The sequence below is a fragment of the Austrofundulus limnaeus genome, unplaced genomic scaffold (genome assembly GCF_001266775.1).
Source record: "Austrofundulus limnaeus strain Quisiro unplaced genomic scaffold, Austrofundulus_limnaeus-1.0 Scaffold121, whole genome shotgun sequence".
Taxonomy (NCBI): Eukaryota; Metazoa; Chordata; class Actinopteri; order Cyprinodontiformes; family Rivulidae; genus Austrofundulus; species Austrofundulus limnaeus.
Genome location: NW_013952523.1, coordinates 467,183 through 469,640, shown reverse-complemented (window position 1 = coordinate 469,640; position 2,458 = coordinate 467,183).

The window sequence follows — 2,458 nt, the reverse complement described above, 5'->3', positions numbered from 1 at the left end:
AATGTATTGTTTCCTCTTGTTTATTATTAAGTATTTTTATTTTATTGATTTTAACTTTTATTTTTCTTTTGGAGGTGATCAAACCTCCAGAGGAATAAAAACTGAACTGATCAGCCTTATAAAGTTTTTAACAACTTTGTTTTTTTTCTGGGTCAGAACTGAGGATCATTGGTGTTGATAAATTATTAGTATTTGTTTCTCTTCCTTTCTATGATCTTTTTAAAGTTTAATTTAATCTTTTTGTATTCTTCTCTGGTTACCTGAACCATTTCAGTCCAAAGATGATTCTGTTCTTGTTGTTTGAGTTTGGATTTCTAAAGTCAACTCCCATAAAATGTGATCTGATGGGTTTTAATTTTAGAAACAAAAATAAAGTCATTTTAAACAGATGAAACTAGATTTTTGTTTTTTCTATGTGAAACAATTCAAAGTTTGGATTTTTGCATCTGAGATGAATTTAACAAAGATTCCTAAATTAAATTAAAAAGTCCAACCTGAAGAAAACAGGACAACAAAACCAAATTATTTTGAAATCAAAGCCACAAACTAACTCTGCAGTAAAGTAATCTTAACCTTATTCTTGTGAGTTTTTTCTTTGTAGTATATTTTAAAATAACAAATAAGGATTTTTAACATCATGTTAATCTTTTACCTAATAATAAATTTAACTCATCTACATTTTTATTCATGTCAGGCTGAGATGTTTTGTCAGATTTACAGAGTTTGACTGAAATCATTTAACTCTGAATCCTTTTATCAACACAAAAAACTAAATGTTTTATTTATTTTCTAACGGTTTCTTTAACAATTAAGTGTTAACAAGTCAAAAAGTAGTTTTTTTGTTCATAGTTATTTGAACTGATTTATTTATTTATTTATTTTTGCAAAACTTTTTTATGTTTTTTTGGGTGTAAAAAACTTTTGTGTTTGACAATGAAATAAGTCAGATTGAGATGATGAAATAAATTTAGGAGGATTTAAATTAAACTTCTGGACAAAAGTTGGTAGAAAAATGTAAAGCAAGTCATTTCTTCATCTCTTTCAATCAATGGATTTTTCTTTTTATTGAAATATTGTTCATTTTTTTGTGTCGTTGACTGAATTATTATACATAAATGTATACATTTGCATTTTTTGTTCTTTTTATCTGAAAAAATGAATTTAAAAAAAGCTTTTCAACCAACAGTTAATTCCTTAAATGATTGTGTGGAGTTAACTATTCAAAACTTTATTTATTCAAATATTCAGTTTTTCTAGCATGAATAACACATTAAAATAGTTTACAGTGTTTTTCATGTTTGAGTGAACAAATTACAATGATTACAGCTTTGCAGTTTTTATTCTTCAAATTAAAATACAATAACAAAAAGCGGTCATAATCAATTAATTCGTTTCATTTTTGTTTTTTATACTAATAAGGTCATTTTCCAGATTTATTCAGTCAGTTTTCCTCCTTTTACTTAATTTCCAGGCTTTAATCTTGGTTTCTGCTCTGTTTGGCCTCAGATCCGTCTGATATTCAGATTTTCTGAATTCAGAGTGTTTTTCTGAGTGTTTGCCGGAGACTTCGGTGTTTCTGGGTTGTTTGGGAGGAAATTGCTTCGTGATGAAGAGCGGCTGCTGGTTCAGACGCACTAGGACCCAGAGCAGGAGCAAATTAAGGACAAGCATAAGAGGCTTAGTGCTTCTAATCTTTATTGCTACACACACACACACACACACACACACACACACACACACATACACACTGGGACACACTCAGCATTTCATAAACATCCCATTTTGCAACAAGCACGCGTTCATATCCCAGAGGCAAAGCGGTGCCATTGTTTTTTTCATTTAGTTTTCATTTTCTCCAAACTCCTTTTATTCCCTGCGCTGACCTCCATCTTCCATCCTGGCTGGTTGGAGACCGGCGGGCCCATATGCTGCACTATTTCCCTCATCCCATTTCATTAACAAACAGCCTCCCATGAACCGGGAGGCCTTAGAGCAAACTCATTTGTTCTAGACAATTACAATCAGGAAAGAAAGGGAAAAAAAAACTTTGAAAATCTTTCTTATCCGTTGGGTGAGTGCATCTTAGTGAGGCGGACAGCTCAGTTCCGCTGGAACAATCACCGGGCGGATCAGACGTGGAAGAAAAATAAATAAAAATAAAGTAAAGGGATTTCAAACTTGAATTGAAATGAAATTTAATCGAGGCTTCGATTCAGTCCTGCTAATGAAATGATCCTGCAGGACTTGAACAACAACAAAAAAGGGGCAATTTCTCCTTTTTTATTTGTTTATTATGTTTCCCAGTTTGTTTGGAGGACAGCATCATTTTCCCAGAATGCTCTCTGTTGACGTGTTTAAGGAAACTATACTGGTGCTGGAGTTGAAATAAAAAGCATGTGTGTGTGTGTGTGTGTGTGTGTGTGTGTGTGTGTGTGTGTGTGTGTGTGTGTGTGTGTGT